The following is an 18,448-nucleotide window of genomic DNA, read 5'->3' as shown; positions in this document are numbered from 1 at the left end:
TTGAGGGGGGAAGGGAAGACTCCAGAGGCGAAGGAGTGGTTGCAAAAGTCAGCCAGGGCAGGAGCCAGGGAGTCGATGTGGTCCTTGATAGTTTTGGAGGAACAGGGGTGAACCTGTTTAGACGAGACTTTCATTGATCGGACTTGTCTGGAAACCTCGTCAGCAGAGAAGGGTGGAAAGGCAGAGAAAGAGGGAGGAGGGTTGACCGCAGAAGGGCCAGAGGAAGAGCGGGTAGGGGGGGAGGGAGGTGAGAGGAGGAGAGCGAGGACAGGATGTCCTGAGTTTTAGAGATGAAGTGAGAGGCCAGTGCAGTGCAGAGGGCCTGGGAGGGGACAGGAGAGGTAGAGACTGCAACAGGGTTGGCCAGCTCCTTGCAGATTTTAAAGAGTTCGGCGGAGTTGTTTGATGCCGCAGAGATGCGGGCTTGGATAAGGGCTCTCTTCTTGGTGAGAACGGAGAGCCGGTACTGCCTTTGAAGCAGGCGGCAGGCCAGTTTGTCAGAGGATGAACATGAAGCACGCCATTTCCTCTCAGCAACCCTGCACTTGCGTTTTAGGGTGACGAGATCCGAGTCATACCAGGAGTTACATTTGGCTTTGGGCTTCAGGCGGATTCTCATGACGGGGGCAAGGATATCAAGAGTAGCAGATACAGCAGAGTGGAGCATGGAGAGGGCTGTGTCAGGGTGGGAGTCAGCCGAAGGGGCAGGGGGGGGAGAGAAGGTAGCAGCAAAAGCCTCAACTGACACACGCTTCATGGGTCGGATGACCGAGAAGGTGGGTGGCAGTGAAGAGGGTGGCTTTGCCTGAGGGGTAGGGAGGGTGAGGTGGGAGGATGGGAGAAAGTGATCGCTCCAGGAGAGAGGAGTGGAGAGAGGGACAGAGAGGGGAAGGTCAGAAGAGATCAGAGCATCAAGAGTGTGCCCAGCAGAGTGAGTAGGCCCAGACGGGAGAATAGAGAGTGAGAGAGAGTCGCAGAGGTCACGAAAGAGACAAGTGGGGGGACTGGAGGCATCAAGGTGGATGTTGAAGTCGCCAAGAAGGAGGAGTTGAGTGGTTGAGGACAGGAGTGAGGAGGAGAGGTCAGCCCACTCAGAGAGGAAGGAGGAAATTTGACCAGGTGGCCGATAGATAGTAGCCACGGTAAGGGAATGGCTAGGAGAGAGAGAGAGTCGGCAGACAAGACATTCAAAAGAGGAGTAGGTCTGAGTGGGAGTGACAGTGGCAGGAATCCACTCAGGGAAGATAAGGGCAACACCACCACCACATATTTGAGGCTTACCCCGCATTGGACATGGCCCAGGACAAAGGAGATTTGACTCCCACTGGATGCAAGCTGTTTAGGAACTGGCCAGGATGTGGAATGCAGAACGTCTTTAAGGAGGACGAACACTCCCGGTGCCTCTACTCCCTGCATGCCGACAAGTCACACATGGAAGTGGACTGTGCGCTCCTAAAGAACATGTCCGTCCGGACCATGAAGGATCGTCGCAAACGACTCGCTGACTGGCTGGAGGCAAAGAGCCCAGCAGCAGGTATGATATGATATGATATATGATATGATATGGCATTTATAACGCGCCTATACACAAGTGTTTCAAGGCGCGGTGAGAAGAAGTCTGAGCGGTCTTTTAAGACCTTTGAGGGTGGTCCGGCAACTGGGGCCCAACAAAAGGCAAAGCACCGCAGGTCCGCGGTCAACGGCAGCACCGTTGGTTCTGGCTCCTCGGCTGCCAGGCAGGGCGCAATGTCACCGACGCCATCAACCGCGAGCCAACACTCCAGCTCGGTGAAAAGAAGTCTGAGAACCCGGGTAAGCTTCGGGAGAAGCCCTGGTCGATCCCGACAGAGAAAGCCAAGGGGGGACGAGGCGATGACCCTCCCCCCACAGTGAAGGCCTCAGACGCGTCCAAGGTCGTGAAGGCCCTGATTCGCCCGGCTAAGGCCTCGATTGAGGGTGTTGTGGCGGCCCTGGCGAAGCCTGTGGAGGCGGCCCCAGTGGAGACGACTTCCGGGCCTAGAGTTTCCCTGCCACCCCGTAGGGAATCGTCTTTCCAGCCTATCGAGAAGACCCCTGTGAAACCCCGGGATGAGAAGGAGGGGGAGGCACGGTAGTTCTAATGGACTCAGATACCTCCTCCGAGGAGGAGCTGTCTGGCGTCACAGCTATCCTGGACAAGAAGTTCGAGGAGGTCAGGACCTACGGGAAGGATCCCGAAGAGGCAAACGTAGAGTGCAACGGTGAAGCCGACGAGGAGCGGCGGGCTGTGAAGGAAATGGAGGACACCACACCCCAGCCGACACTCCTGTTGCAACCGATGCCTAAGCCACAGGATAGCTCAGGAGCAATCTTGATGGCTTTGCAGACCCTGTGTACAGAGATAAGGACAAGGTTGCCCTTACCCCGAGCGGACGATCCGGCAGCGCCTGGACCATCGGGGAGCCTGCAAACAAGCGGAGGCGAGTCCATCCTCCACCTCCCTTCCATCCTTCACCTCCATCCCCTACGCCGAGGGACGAGACAGGGACGGAGACGGTGACGACGGGGACTGACGGCGGTGGCGACGACAGAATGGATCTCCTGTCCCCTTCCGCCCGGGCATCCCCTTCTGACGAAACTTCCACGCCATGATTGCCAGGGCGTCAGAGCTCTTGCATCTGTGCCCTGAGGAACAGAAGAAAGAGGGATTACTTTACCAACGACGGGAAGCCAAGAGGAAAACCGTACTCTCAGTCCTGCTGTTGGACGACATATAGGATGAAGGGCTGTCCCATTTGATGAACCCGTCCACGGCCCCTGCAAAGCGAGACCGGTACGAGAAGAAGTACCGGGTCCCGGACTCCGCTCCTATGTGCCTTAGGGCGCAACCGACTCCGGATTCAGTGGTCTCCGCGGCAGCCAAGAAGAAAGCGGCAGGGGCGACGGCATCCTCTTCCACTTCCCAGCCGGACGGCGAGGCGAAGAAGCTAGATGCCATGGGATGACAGGTCCATTTATCTGCATCGACGACCATCAAGGCGGCCAACGCCCTCGCGATCGTGGCCCGCTATGATAGGGAGCTGTGGTTCAAGATCGCTCCTATCCTGGACTTCTTCCCGGATGACAAGAGGGCGGAAGCCCTGGAAATCCTGCAAGAGGGCGAGATGGCTTCGGATCACGCCATCACGGTAGCTACGGACATCGCCGATACCGGATTTCGTCAGATGGGCAACAGCGTTTGCCTGCGCCGGCGCGGTTGGCTCAGGGCCACCGACTTCCATCAGGACGTGCAGACCAGGGTACTGGATATGCCCTTTGACAGAAACAACCTGTTCGGCAAAGCAGTGGACGAGTCACTGCAGGCCATCAAGGCGGACACCGAGACGGCCCGTGCCTTGGGCACTCTCCATCAGCGACGGCTGTCCTTTCGGACCTCCAGAGGCAAATCTCAAGGTGCCTCCAAAATATCGTTGCAAGAAGCTTACAGAGGCCGCAGCAAGACCAGTGGATACCGTCACCACCAAGGACCCCAGGGTGGCAAGGCCTTGGCGAAACCGGACTTAACCGGCTGTGATGTCGGGCCTCCACGGGCACACTCTGGAGTTCCAAAGGAAGTGCCCCCGTTTGCCACCTGTGGCCAGGAAAGAAAACTACATTCCACAGCTGCTTCTGGAGGTACGAGCCATGCTGAGAAAGAGCGCGATAGAACTCGTCCCAAAGAGGCTCCGGGGCTCCGGAGTATACTTGGGTACTTCCTTGTCCAGAAGAAGACTAGCGGCTGGCGGCCCATCCTAGACCTTCGCCGCCTCAACAAATGCATCAAATCCCAGAAGTTCCGGATGGTTCGCCTTCAGCACATGCTGGGACAGCTGGAGGAAGGCGACTTCCTATCGTCGCTGGACTTGGAGGATGCCTACTTCCACATCCCCATACACAAAGGACATCGAAAGTTCCTACTTTTTGTGGTCCAAGGGCGGCACTACCAGTTCAAGGCCCTGCCCTTCGGGTTTAAGTTGGCGCCAAGGGTCTTTACCAAGTACCTGGCACCGGTGGTGGCGCGGCTGCGCCTGCAGGGGGATCCACGTATACCCCTACCTGGACGATTGGCTCATCCGAGCAAAGTCAAGAGAACTCGCCGTCGACCACACAGCGAAGACCATCCTCCTGTTCACAGAACTGGGATTCTCCATCAACTTTGCGAAGTCCCACTTGGTACCATCACAGGATGACCTCTTCCTGGGGGCCAGACTTGAAACAGTGGTGCGGTTGGCCTACCCGTCGGAGGAAAGGACAAAGGCTATCCTGGGCAAGGTACAACGGCTGTTGACCATGGAAGTTGCCAGGGTGAGGTCCATCAAGTCTCTGCTCGGCATGATGTCATCGTGCATGTACCTCATTCATCTTTGCAGGTTGCGGATGCGGCCCCTGCAGGAGTTCCTCGACGCCCATTGGATGCAAGTGGCGGGAAGCTTCGAAGACAAGATCTCCCTCAACGAGACTTTCCGTCAAGCGATCCAGTTGTGGGGCACCCACGTGCATCTCGCGGCGGGCATGGACTTCCAGACCCCAGCGCACGAGGAAACGGTGACGACCGACGCCTCACTGGAGGGATGGGGAGCGCACACCGGAGAACTCCATGCAAGAGGCCTTTGGCTCCCAGAGGAAATGTCCTTGCACATCAACGTCCTGGAGCTCCGGGCCGTGTTCTGGGCCCTCAGGTCTTTCCTTCCGTCCCTCAAGGGCAAAGTGGTACGGGTCTTCACCGACAACACCACCACGATGTTCTAAATCCGGAAACGGGGACACCAGATACCCAGCCCTATCCAAGGAAGCGTAGGATCTGTGGCACTGGGCCGTCACCCAGGGGATGTTCCTGGTACCTTTTCATCTGGCAGGAGTAAAGAACACTGTCGCCGACTCACTCAGCAGGGAGCTGCGCTCTTGCCACGAGTGGGAGCTTCGGCAGGATCAAGTGGATCTCCTATTCCGACAGTGGGGCAATCCTCAGATCGATCTGTTCGCGACGGCAATGAACAAGTAGTGCCAGAGGTTTGCCAGCAGGTTTCCCCAACCGGGGAGCATGGGCGATGCATTCTCTTTCCCCCGGGACGGCCTGTTCCTGTATGCGTTCCCACCGTTGCCATTGCTTCTGCGACTCATCAGCCAACTCAGACGGTCCGGGTGCAGGATGATCCTCGTTGCACCAGTGTGGCCGAGGCAGATATGGTTCCCGGACCTTCTAGACATGTCAGCGTCCCCCCCAGTCAAACTGCCGACAGGCGCGGATCTTCTCGCCAGGAAAGGAGGCGCCATCCTACTTCACGACCCGGGATCTCTGAACCTGCAGGCCTGGCTCCTGCAGCGCTTAAGTTCAGAGGCTACGATATCCCGGCGGACTGCAAGGAGGTACTTGCAAAGGCCACGGCGTCCTCGTCTGTTAAGTGCTATGGATATAAGTGGAAGAGGTTCTCTGGTGCCGCGCACAGAAGATTAACCCTCTACGGATTACAGCCCCTCAAGTGCTGCTGTACTTGCTGTCACTAGCCAAGGTGGGGCTGGCACATGCCTCCATCAAAAGCCATCTGGCGGCTATCTCCCACTACACCAGAATTGCGGGGCGATCGTCACTGTGGTCTCATCGTCTGGTGAAGGAGTTCATGAAAGGACTGTTCCGCTTGTTCCCGCTGGTGAAGGCTCTGGCCCTGGTGTGGGAGCTGAATTTGGTGCTGACCAGGCTCATGGGTCCGCCATTCGAGCCCTCGTGGAAAACAGCGATTCTTGTGGCTATCACCTACGCACGACGAGTGGGAGAGATCCAGACCCTCTCCTGTAATCCTCCATATCTGACATTCCACAAGACGAGGGTAGTGCTGAGGACGCACCCCTCCTTCATGCCCAAGTTGCCGTCAGACTTCCATCTCAATGAGCCCTTGGCGTTACCTGTTTCCTTCCCGTCGCCTTCGTCGCCGGCTGAGAGGACTTTGCACTCGCTGGATGTGGCTAGAGCGCTGAAGTTCTACGTGGACCGCACAAAGAGTTTTCGGAAGACATCACACCTGTTTGTGAACTTTGGACCTGTGAACCAAGGGAAGATGCTCTCGAAGGCTTCCATTTCCAGATGGCTCTCTGGTTGCATCATGCACTGTCACTGGTTGGCTAACTAACCGTTGCCCGGCCGTCCAAGAGCCCATTCAACCAGAGCAATCGCTGCTACTACGGCATTCCTGTTTGGTGTGCCCCTGCTGGACATCTGCAGGGCTGCTACGTGGAGGCTGACTCACACCTTCACGAGATTCTACTGCATCAACCAGGATTCCAGGGAGGAGTCCAGAGTCGGCCAGGCAGTGTTGCGCAACCTGTTCGCTTGAAGGTAAGCCTGGTGAGGAGGTAAGAGATGCTTAATGTTGAGTTGTTGAAATGCTTAATGTTGAGTCTTGCCACCTCCCGTGGTTGTGCATGTGTGTACTGCTATGTATTCGTGTATTCATGAGCATGTGAATCCATGCCAGACCCCATGCTGGAGAAGGACTGTTCTCCAGCATGGGTCTGGCATGGATTCACATGCGAACCCTCACGCCTACCCCTCTGTGGCTCTTCTCTTGGTCCTACTGCCACTTTACGTGCTACCAAATCTGAAGATGACTGCCAGAGGGGCTTAGGTAGAGGACAGCCATTGGCTGGGGGCAGTATGACCCAGAGACCAGTGATTGGTTACTAGTAGAAAGACAGTTCAGAAACAAAACTGAACCTGATTTTTTTCTTTACCTAGGATTCCCAGCCTGACGACAGGGAATATTCATGATCATGTGAAGTCATGCCAGACCCATGCTGGAGAACAACAGTTACAGGTAAGTAACGTGTTCTTCCCACACAGCCTCACGTGCATCGCAGCTGGTCTGGGCCACGGCACCAGTGAAGAAACTAGAATCCGATGTCTGTTTGAAGGATTTAGCAACAGCTCTATAGTTGAGGCATCCCACAGTTCTGCCAACCTGCACATTCATGGGAAAAGGAAAGCACGGGAGGTGGGGGGAGAAAGCAGAGTAATAGATATGTCCCCTTGTTTATTGTAGGTCCATATGCAACACTGAAGAGGTGTATCAACACAACCGACCTCCCTCCACCTTATTACCCGCTGGGATTATATCCCAACAGCGGAACATAGGGGAGAGAGTGGTTTCGGTTAGCATCTTATCACCTGAGACTACGCTTCCCACAATCCAGACCAGGCACTCCTGCAGGCCCCCAGAGGTAAGCATTACAGAAAGCAGGACGAAGGAAATGATAAAGAAAGGAAATACAAAAAAAAGGGGAAAAGGGAGGATCCTTCGCCTACCGCAACAAAGAATAGACCCAATGGTGGTGCAATTGGGAAAACAGGGAGGGGTAGCAAATAAGACACTAGAGGGAAAGGTGTTAACGGAGGTGGACAGGCCCCTTTTTTCCATAAAGGAGGACTCTGGGCACACCCTACCACAAATTAAGGCTCCCATGGGGGACCTACAGGCCTCACTGGCAGATCTAACCAGCAGAGTGAGTACCATCAAAAGCAAGGTTGAGGGCCTGGAAAACAACCAGCTCAATGCGGACCTGGTGGAGATACGGCTGGATGCCAGGATGACCGAGCTAGAGCTAAGGGAAGAAGAGGTGATGCTAAAGATGGCCGATTTCGAAAATAGAGAGAAGAGAAACAATGTCCGAATACTGGGACTCCGAGAGATGGCGCGAGAGACCCTGAGACAAGTGGAAGAGTGTGAAGGCCCTTGTGCACCATCTTTTCAAAGCTGAAGAAGGCAAAATGGCGCAACTAGAAAGAGCGCACAGAGGTGGAAGACACTATGAAAACGCCCCCTGCTCTATAGTAGCCACATTTCTGAGGTACAAGGACAAAACAGAGGTGCTGAAGGGTGAAGCAATACAAACTAGTGGACTTCGAGGGTTCAGGGGTGACAATATACCAAGATTTGTCTAATCTCACGCTCTCCCAGCGAAGGGACTGCAGACCCCTCACGAAATGGCTACAAGAGAAAGGAATCCGATACAGATGGGGGTACCCATTCTCATTGCAGTTCGAAGTGGAAGCAGTGAATTATTGCATAACTTTGGCAGATGATGCGCAACAAGCACTGTGCCACCTCACTTCAGACATGGAGGTCGTAATAAAGGACCCTGGCGGACAAGCCACAAATAGGGAAAGACAATTCCCAAACACAGGCCCACAGAGAAGGAAGAAAGGTCAGATGGGGAGAAAATATATGCGCCTGAATGGCTGGTCACCGCGCAGGACCCCTATGACACCGAAGCAGCTGCAGGACGGAAGTGCCCCCGAAGGAACCGGCTGATGGCCAAGTGAATTACAGTATCCCCAGGGGTGATGGAAAGGTAGTGAGAATAAGTGCTGGAGGGAGGGGATCCCCTCTACTACAAGGTGGCCCTCTGCAGAAAAGAGGGCGTATCAGCAACTTTTCCAGCGTTTTACTGGTTAATGTTACATTTTGTTATTATGTTCATAGGGTGGTTTAGCAGGGGGATGTTCCTCAGGGTAGCACGTGTCCGTCAAGACAATAGTAGACTCTGCAGCAGACTGGATGGAGAAAGGTGGGAGTCAGTGGATGATAGAAGAGTGGAAGGACGAGCAAATGGGATGAAGAAAATTGGGTACAAATGAAGGATGCAGGAGTCTGGTCGTGGGTACCCTAAACCAAAAAGGCCTAAACTTGCCAACAAAGAGAATCTTAGTGGCAAGGGAATTTCGTAACGCCTGCTTAGACGTGCTATTCTTACAAGAAACCCGCCAGGTGACTGGGGAAGAGCGAACGTTGAGAGGGGCGAGAATTTGACAGGTCCATTGGGCCGGTAAAACAGGGGGTGTGGGATTGGGAATGATCCTATATAAGCAATGCAGATTACAGAGGTGTGTAGTGACTTAACCTATGGAGGAGGGGCTGCTTGTGATACAGGGCACTCTGGAAGGGGCGCGGTGGTGCTGGCCACAGTTTATGCCCCCAACTAGGGGCAGGCAGGATTTATACAGAAAGCAGTGGCCACCATACAAGTGCTGGGAGCGTAGTTATATATCATCGGGGCAGGAATTTCAACTCCTGGGCCAATTAAGTGTGGGATAGGAAAGCAGTGGGTGAGGATGGGAACCCAGGAAAGGTGGAAAGACTAGGGCACCTGGGGCAGGCAATAGACACGTGGTCTAGTGGACGTGTTGGGATTAAAGCACCTGAGAGAGAGGGATTACACCTTCTTCTCCACACCACATGCAACATACACCAGGATAGATGACCTGCTATTGAACAGAGATCAGGGCGCAAGAATAACAGGCTGCGACATTAGGCCAGTGGGCTTGGCCGATCATGATATGGTCCGGATGACCTTGGACATAGAAGGGATATACAGGCCAGAAGGCAGCTGGCGATGCAATGAGCTTCTCACAGACCAGTTTACCAAAGAAATAGCGGAGTATTTCGAGATAAATGACACTGGGGAGGTGGGCACGAATGTGGTGTGGGACGCGGGCACGAATGTGGTGTGGGACGCGGGGAAGCCACTTGGAGAGGGCTCCTGATCAGGGAGGGTGCGCAAATGAAACTGGAAAGACGGCTACAAGAGGAGAAAATTCAAAAAGAAATAGTAGAGGGAGAGGGAGAGGGATGGATGCATGCAGAGGGGGACGACACGGAAGAGATGCAGGTGGCATTGCAGGCAAAAAGGGCAGAGCCGAGAGTAGGGGAACCCACCCTGGGTAAGCTAAGGTACCTCAAACAGAAAAGGGGGGTTAAAGCAGATGCACTCCTGGCAGCAAGGCATCGGACACAGAGGGCGGAAAGATAGGGAACTACCCTGGATGATCCTGAAGGAGGCCCTAGAAACACGCCAGTAAAAATAGAAGGCTTTGCACAATATTACGAGGTACTCTATAAGTCAGAGTGCCCCGAAGCAAAAGCAGAAGAGTACCTAAGGGGAGTTAATATGATCCGGCTCACATGTCCGGAAATAGAACATCTAGAGAGCCCAATAACCACAGAAGAAGCCCAAGAGGCGATTTCCCGCCTCCCGAATGGGAAAGCCCCAGGGGAAGACGGCTACAGCATAGGATTTTGCAAGAGATTTGCGGGAGTACTCCTGAGTCGCATGTTAAAGCGCTACAATAAGATCCTAGAGACAGGGGAAGCGCCAGCAGCCTTTAGCAGGGCATTGAAAACAGTGATACCTAAGGAAGGGAGGGACCCAGCCCAATGCCCTTCCTACCGGCCCATCTCACTGTTAAATGTGGACAAAGAAATCTTCATGTGCATATTGGCAACCCGACTCGAAGAGAAAATACTGCACATTATACACCCAGACTAAGATTCATAGCAGATAGGCAGGGCCCAGACAGAATACAGAAGACTCTGGACCTCATGGAGTACGTCTCTGGGGATCCGGGTGACTATGCAATGTTGAGCTTAGAGGCGGAAAAGGCCTTTGACCGGGTTGAGTGGGCTTTTTTATTTGCAGTGTTACAAAAGGTAGGCTTTGAGAACAGAATGTGTCGGGCCATAGAAGCAATCCACGCAGATCCCACAGCACTGATAGTTGTGAAGGGGAAAATGTCCAGGGAAATTCCGCCCAGCAGGGACACTAGGCAGGGATGCCCGCTGTAACCCCTGCTCTTTGCACTGACAATGGAGCCCTTAGGTATGAAAATAAGGGAGGAGGACCGGATAGGCGGCATCAAGGTCGGGGATGAGAGTTATAAAATAAGCATATAGGCCGATGATGTTTTACTATACGTCTCGGATGTAGCCGTATCAGTCCACAGGGCCCTCCGGATACTGGAGGACTAATCAGTGAGTATCTGGATTCAGAGTCAACATGAGCAAGTTCGTTCTCTCCCCCTGAGAGGGGAAAAAGGGGAGTAAAGAGGGGAATGGAGCCGCCAGGGGATTCCAGTAGAAGTTGAAAGCATAAAATACTTGGGGGTGAGAATACACAAGGACTTGGACAAATTATATGGGCTCAACTTCCCCCCATTGCTGCACAGGCTCTTTGGGGACCCAGAAACATGGTTGAGGCTCACAATATCCTGGTTGGGCAGATTGAGCGCTGTTAAGATGACGTTGCTCCCCCAGGTTATGTATCTGTTTCAGGCATTGCCAATCGAGATGCCTGACCTCCACTTTGCGTAACTAAACAGAAGAATCAGTAAATTTTATATGGCAAAGGAAGAAACAGAGGGTCTCGTACAAAGTACTGGTGCAATCGAAGAAGAAGGGTGGAGTAGGCCTCCCAGACATGCGTACTTATTATGGAGCAGCCCAATTCAAAGCCCTGGCCCCCCCACCTAAGGATGGATCAGCAGAAACAGTGGGTAAGCATTCAAAACTACCAATGGAGGCCGGTCACACTGGCGGAATGGCTCTGGGCGCTACAGAAGGCGATTTAGAGAAAGGTAAAAGCACACCGAATTTTGGAACCGCTCTGGGCACCGTAGGGGGTCAGTGTGGTTGGAGTCACGACCTAGCCATCCCCACTGAGTCACACATGGGCACCTATGATATGTAACCAAATCCTGAATCACTTGTGCTAGATCTTTCCTCGAGAAATGGTGCTGGTGCCTTTTTCAGTAAGGCTATTCTCTGCAGTACTTCCCTATAATGAATTCTCACCCAGTAGGTCATGCTCATAAAGAACACTGTCTCCAAATCTGAATAGTCCTCTCTGAACAACTGCTTGTCTGTTAGTCCTCTTCGAACAACTCCTCGTCCATAAAGTCGGTCAGTCAGTGCCCTTCTCCTACCTCGATTACTGTTCTCCATGCTTGTCCTGTATCATCAGTCCTGTCCAATACTATCCTCTCGTCCCTCACTATAACCGTCTCTAGTTCTAGTAGAAACACCTGCCCCTCCTTCCTTCTCATCTAAGGGGATCTCTGGTCTGAACCGAAACTTGCTCACAGGCACCCCCTCTGTACAGTCTGACTGCAAAATGTCTGAATGGATTCTCGTGCGTTCATGTAGTGAATTCCTGGGTTGAGCATACTATCCTCTGCTCAGTGAACGAAATGGTCATGTTAGGTCCGCTCATCATGTCCGTTGCCATTATGTTGACCAGTGTTTGTCAGAAATATAACAGTGGCACCGTAAGGTCATGTTCCCCTATAGAGATCGTAAGTTTGTCAGTGAAAGGAACCAAATTTGTAGCCCCAGATATTCCCTGCGCATTCATGGCAATTCCTGTCATTGGGTATCTCCCTTCCCTAATACAGGATTTGGTTGCCCAGTATCCGTGAGAAAAGAGAATGCCTTGTCACCTATGGTCACACTTATACGTGGTGCCTGGTTTGGGTCAGGTGCAACGGATAGGATTGAACACACCAAGTCTGTCTTTGAGCTGTCCTATTGTGGGTATAAAGTCATCCCTGTCCCCGTGAAGGGCTTGCTCCCCACCACGGTCGCTCCCCCAGTTTCTGTATGGGAGTCTAGATTATAGAGTGTGTGTCTCGTGGCTGCGACGTTCTGCTGTGCTGGTGCTTGCTGTACTGTTTGTGCTGGCTGTGTGTAGTCTTGTGTCTGCGTTGCGTACACCATGGGCTGTTTTGACTGTCCTACTGCCTGCTGTGTTGGCACCCTTTGTGGCGCTTGTTTCTACACTTGTGATCTTGGGCATAATAGTTGGACTGCTCAGCCTGATATGTTGGCTGGTATGTCATCCCCCGATTATGCTGTGTTCCACCCCTGATCCTGCACAGGTGCGATATGTGACCCATTCTACCGCAAGTCCAACATTGTGGTGGCTCCCTCCCCAACCCCCCATGGGTCTTGGCTGTCCTCCATTAAGCCAATCGCCACCCTGCTGCATAGGGTATACAAATCCTCTTCAGCGGTGCAGTCCACCCCTCCCTCATTGCCAATAGTTTGCGTCTCCTCTTCCTGCAAAACATCCCCCTGCCACCTGTTGTCGATTTTGTGTGTTTTGAGTAACTACTTACTCTATGCTCATCCCCATTGCCCCTTCCATTGTATACTTTGATAGCTTCTTCTGCTCTAACTTTGCCTCTTGTTTTCTTTCCTCATGTATTAATCGACAGTAATGTACCATAGTCAACTGGATTTCTGACCATGGCTTTGCCTCCATTCCCACTAACTTCTTTAGTTTTTGTATTTGCTCTGGTAGCCCTTGGCTGAATATATGATAAAATAAACCCACTGTTTTATCCCACGGTTCCCTTGTCTTGAGATGCCAACGCTCTTGTATCCCCTGAATGTATTGAAGTGGGTCTTTGTCCTCGCGCATTTTGCGTGCCATAATCACACATCTGTCAGATGTGTCTGGGTACTGAACTCTGAGTCTGCCATACGTCTGCTCTGCCGTTATTATACGGGGCACCATTGAGCGCTGTGTTCTGTGCTGGCTCTCCGGGGTACCTTGCCTGTTTCCAAACATAGGCGGCTACCTCCCCAAGAATGGCTGAGAGTAAGCTCTTCATGTCACCCACTGCCAGTGTCGTCCCTGCCGTCAGTCTTTCTAACTCAGATATCCATTTCACAGCTCTTGTGGTCAACAAGAGTAACTTACACCTCAAATGATCCTCGTCTATCTGTTGCCATGGTGTATATTGTGGTCGTCCACCACCCTTTTCTAGCAATGCAAACTGTGTCAATTGTACTCCTCTGTTGTGCTTCCCTAAGTCTTTGATGGTAGTGAATGCTCTCGTCCTACTCTCTCTTTTCCATCCCGGTAAGTCTCTCAGCCTCAGTGCATATGGAGTAAATTTGTCAGCGCTATGCGATCTGCCTTTGGGGCGCCCAAGGCTTCCTTCGGGTTCTAGCTTGCTTTTCTCAATGTCTTCCTTTCCACCCCACAGTGTCTCCCGCTCAGGGCTTACTTCCGTGGAGGAGCATTTCAGCTAGGTTACGGATGAATTATTTACAAGTTCCTGTTTTTCAAGGTGCTAGCTTAGGTAAGAAGATGAGGTTTCCCTGTTTTCTAGGCGCTAGCTTGGTTTACAGATACATTATTTATGAGTTCCTGTTTTCTAGGTGTTATCTTGGTTTACCGACGATTTGTGTATGGATACCTGTTCTCTAGGCGCTCAGCTTAGCTTACTGATGACTTATTTATGGTTCCCTTTTCTCTAGGCAGTCAGCTTAGTATACGGATGACTTATGTATGGATCCTTGTGTCCAGGCGCTACCCTATGTCGCGAAAGGTGGTTTCTCAGTTTATCTTTTATATATGTATTCCTATGCTATGGTGTAGAAGAAGGACCACATATTTGTTGGAATCCCCTGTGATTTGAAAGCAGGAAGACAGCTGTAGGTCATTTGTGTTATTTGTTGGGGTATTGTGGGACTTGAGAGTGCACTCTAGGTATTGGGATTTTCGCCTTAGGCTTGTGATGTCACATACAAGGTTGTTGAATAGGACATGGTGCGTTGATGTGGGAGCAAAGGCCCGTAGTTGGGCACAGACGTGGTGGCAAGAGGAAAAGAGAAAATAAAACAGAAACGGGAAGAATTGAGAAACAAAAAGTGATGTTTTTTAACTTGACCAGACGATGTTCAAACTGTCAAAGAGTGTTATGCCATTTGGTTTGGGCTCGAAGAGTACGTGAAGGAATGGTGGCTTGGCCTTTAAGGGCTGCGAATACAGTGTGGTCGATATGCAGAGCATGCTCCTATTGATGGTGGTAAGCCAGAAGGGCTGGTGGAATATTTTGAGAAATGTTATGGTTTTGGAGAATTCACCGATGGATTCCAGGAATCAAAATTAAGATTGGATAAGCAGTAGCCCCTCCTGGGTGCCCCTCTGTATCCTAGCCCAGGCTGTATATCTGTTCTGTTACCTCTGAAAAGTGCCCTGTTATGCATTTGTACTTTTGTATACCTCTGTAAAGCGCTCCATTGTTGTATACATCTGTGAAGCGATCCATTGCTTCTCTAAGCTAGGTTCACGCTCACTGAATTCCCATAATAAAAGGCGCTGAAAGCAGTTCCTTGTTATCTAGCATTAACCAGGGACCAGGAGCTATTACTAGGGAGCAAGAAGCTAGTACGCAGCGTTCCACAAATCTAACTGTGACATAAGATGCAAACATATAATCTTGTCCATTATTTATGACCCCCTCATGCTTTAAATGCCATATAGATGTTCTAGTGTTTACTTCTAGATAGTACCAAATGCACAGAATTAAATGTACATGGTTGTGTTTCTGGTAGCTGTTTGTGTCAAGGTACCAGGCTCTTCTAGGCTACAAGCTGGGAGTGAAATAGCTCCCAGCTCCCCTCAATTTTGAACTCTGGATTCTACAGTAGTTAGTCATGGCAAGGGGAGCATAAAACCTGAAAAAGATTAGATTTAATTAGTGAACAGCTGAGGGGAAAAGGACAACATTCTGTCATTATTTTTATCATACCCCACTTGCCTGAGGTGCTGACCTCCGCTCCAGAAGTGGACAACATATCTAGCTGGCAGGATTTGAGGCAGAGAATAGTGGGGTACGTGAGGTGGAAATCTGTGTGCTTATTGCAAGAGAATCCACTATCCCTGAGGGCTTTATAGGTTTGCTATTGGGCAGCTCTATTATCGTGGGCGGTTCCCCAGAACATCTAAGACCTAGTGTAAATGATTAACGTTAGATGTCATTAATAACTTGCATAACCAGTTTTATCACAGACACAATTATTAAAAATATAAATTTAGTGCATATGTGAACAGATAAATAGAAACACACAAAGAATGCCCTCACTCTTTTGTTTAGCTTTTATTTATATTCTCTTTTAGAGACTGCATCGAAAATATTATACTCAAGCAATATGCAGTCTCAAATATTAGAAATAATGGAATTTAATGAAGTCCTCACCTCCTACTCTTCTCCTATTCACTCCAAGCACTCTAAAGCCTACGAGCGACCAATCAACCGTGTGCATAGTCGCATAAAATATGGCTCTGTAAAAATTATACTCCACTGTAATGCCTTTAGGATTGTCATGCCAGTAGAATGGGTAAGGAGAGGAACATGCAGATGGGTGAAACTTCCTCTGACTATTTTATCATGGTGATTTGTGAAGAAGAATTAAATCAAGACAAGTGGTTGTCCACCCAAACATAAAATGACCTCCAGGAAAAGAAGTTCGGCAGACAGAAGGAAAGCATCTCTGATCTCCGGGGAGGGCGTATGGATGAGCCAGATGAGTGTGGAGAAACCTACAAGCAGAGCCACAAGCTTGTTAATTACTTGCTGAGTTGAAGAAAACGTAACAGACCCTGATGTCAAAGGATGGTCTTGATGGAAAACTCCCAAACCTCTAGCCCCACCCCTCTTTCAAATAAAAGTGAGGACAGCAGCATTTGTATCCATCTACACTGGAAGTTGCCTAGGGCCATTACTTGGATGTTAGAAGGGGCTATGTCATTTAGATTGTGTCAAGAAGATAAATGAGACCTCTAACTGAACCGACCTGATCTCAAAATTTGTGGCCCAAGGAAAAAGGTTAGAGAACTATTCTTAGCTTCTTACGCCAGAGGCCTGAGGAGGCAATTGATTGCATGATGGAGCAAACCCAATCTCTCTGGATCTTAAGTATGGCCACGAGAACTGAAACCACTCTTGGGAGTAGGAAAGGAATACATCCCTGCCCAACCTTGCAGGCCGGTGTCCGACTCACTGTAAATTCAAGCCAGTGGGCTAACAGCAGCAGACCTCAAAAGGGACATGCAAGGACAGAAGTGCCTTCTCTTGTAGTGCCCTAAACGCTAACACCCCAAATGATGGGTGAGGCTGGCCAGTATGCCATCAGTGGTAGGGGTCTTTTAAAATAAATATATTGGTTTAATAATTCAAACGTTTTCACAATAACATTAAAATGTAAATAACAAAATATATAAGATACAAAATACAGAGTAATTCAATCCTATTGAAATACAAATAACATTAAATAGCGGTGATTTCAATTTGAATGTCTAGCAGAGCAAATACCCTTAAAAGCGTCCAATATAAATCCAACTGCTTAGGTATACTATTACCTACCATCAGATCACACCACCAAATATGATGTGCTTCACAGGATCAATATTCCCTAAGGTAGCTAGCTTAAGCTTGATAAATGTAGTGACCGCACAATAAATAGCTAGGTGCTTGATTCTCAGACAGATGTTTTGCAGAGGCTACATATTCTATCACTCTTTGGCAATTCAACCATAGGTCCAAGACATTCCAATGTCGGTAGTTGGTTTTGTATTTGTTTTATTTGTACCGCGCAACTATCAGGCCCGGAGGCATCAGGGCGCAAATTACGTTTGAATCTTTTATATTTGTATTTATTTGTATTCTATAATATATATATTTTTATATTTAATAATAATTTATATTTCATTTATTTATATTATATAAATATTCCAAGCTCTACAATAAGGGAATAGAGTAATATATCTGGACAAAAGTGCCCTTTTTCTAGGAAAGTGGCTATATTCATCGAAGAGTGCATAAGTGCTCAGTTTATCCACTGTCTCACACCAGCCGTATTCTTACAGCTTTCTTTTTAAGTTTCCAGGGTTGTTAATAAGATCAAACTTATCAAAACCTATTGTAGTTGGAATAGATAACACATTTGTGCCAAATTTATTTAGGGAAGCAATACAGCTATTTTTTAACAGAGCATTCAAAACTTCAAACAAGGAATTGGTCAGAGTTTCTAAGATCTTGCGAAACAGCCGCATTTTGGCCCAAAGCACTAACGGAGCCAGTGAAGTCAAACAAAACTTGTGGCGGATGACAGAGTTTGATATCGCAAATGAAAGGCTCAATCATAGTTTCCCAATGATTCCTTAGGAGTTTAAATATTCTCCCATATCAGTCAGAACAATCACCATGCTATAAATTACCACAGGAACTACTTTAGTAAGGTAAAACCTCTGAAGAGGAATAAGGGAAAATTGACACAAGCCTGAGTGAATCCTCTTTAGCTGAGAAATCAATGGAAGGGACTTTAATCGCAAACTCTCCTGAATGGCAGATTGCAAATCATTATACGCTACATTAAAGCCCAAGTACTTTATATATTGACTAAGTTCCAATCAGTCATTCCCTATAGACCAGCTCATGATTTTAGATTAATGTTTACGTGAGAAGAGGATATTTTGGTTTACTTCCATTCACAGAAGGTTGTTGGCCTATGTGTAGGTGGACAAAGCAATTAACTTTCATTGAAGACCTATGGGAATTAAATAAAAGAAAATTAGATCGTCAGCGAAGGCCAACCAGTTCAATTTCAGTGGCACTAATCTTACCGGGTAAGATTTCGTCAAGGTCCACAAGGAATCGATGTCAGAAAGGTAAATGTTGAAAAGCAGTGGGGTTAAGACACAACCCTGTATTAGCCCCATACCAGGTTAGCCTAACCTGTACTTTGGTATTATGATGGAGAAGTGAGCTAAGCTTTACCAAAGGAGGTGGCACCCCCCCTATCTAGCAGTTTGA

The sequence above is a fragment of the Ambystoma mexicanum genome, chromosome 6p, assembly GCF_040938575.1.
Source record: "Ambystoma mexicanum isolate Mex_15411 chromosome 6p, UKY_AmexF1_1, whole genome shotgun sequence".
Lineage (NCBI taxonomy): Eukaryota > Metazoa > Chordata > Amphibia > Caudata > Ambystomatidae > Ambystoma > Ambystoma mexicanum.
The sequence above is the reverse complement of the archived record's forward strand: the minus strand, read 5'-3'. Positions refer to the sequence as shown.